Raw genomic sequence first — 524 nt, forward strand, 5'->3', positions numbered from 1 at the left:
TGGACCATGAGATACAGGACAGACTCTGACGTTTGCATACCATACGGTAGAGTCGTGTCTTGTGAAAACAGTGTTACCAGCTCAAACGGAGACCGGAGTGCCCTCTGCAACTCTACCAAGACAGCAGGTGTGTGGATGGACAGCAACTTCTTCAATTTTGGTAGACGGGAAAGCGTAGTCGCTGAACTGAGCAGACACATGGACGTTGATGGGTTCGGCGAGCTTGGTGACCACGAGTGCCCGAACTCACGAGTTGATTCTTGTTACGTTAACTTCAACCTCACAACGGAGCGCATCGGCGAAATTGTGAAGAGTATGCGCATGCGCGCTATGCTTAGCCAATCAATTATCTGTGAAAAACGCTCATAAGAAAGGAAAAATTTAAAAAAAGAGGATCGTCAGTATGTGTGACGCCTATAGGTGTCGTGGATGCAGATTCTTGCTCGATGACGTCATAGATTCAGCAGCTCGGCGTGCATTCGTAACTTTTGCCACAACGAGTAGAGCGTGGCAGCTGAACGGGT

This window comes from Rhipicephalus sanguineus, chromosome 10 (assembly GCF_013339695.2).
Source record: "Rhipicephalus sanguineus isolate Rsan-2018 chromosome 10, BIME_Rsan_1.4, whole genome shotgun sequence".
In the NCBI taxonomy this organism is placed as follows: domain Eukaryota; kingdom Metazoa; phylum Arthropoda; class Arachnida; order Ixodida; family Ixodidae; genus Rhipicephalus; species Rhipicephalus sanguineus.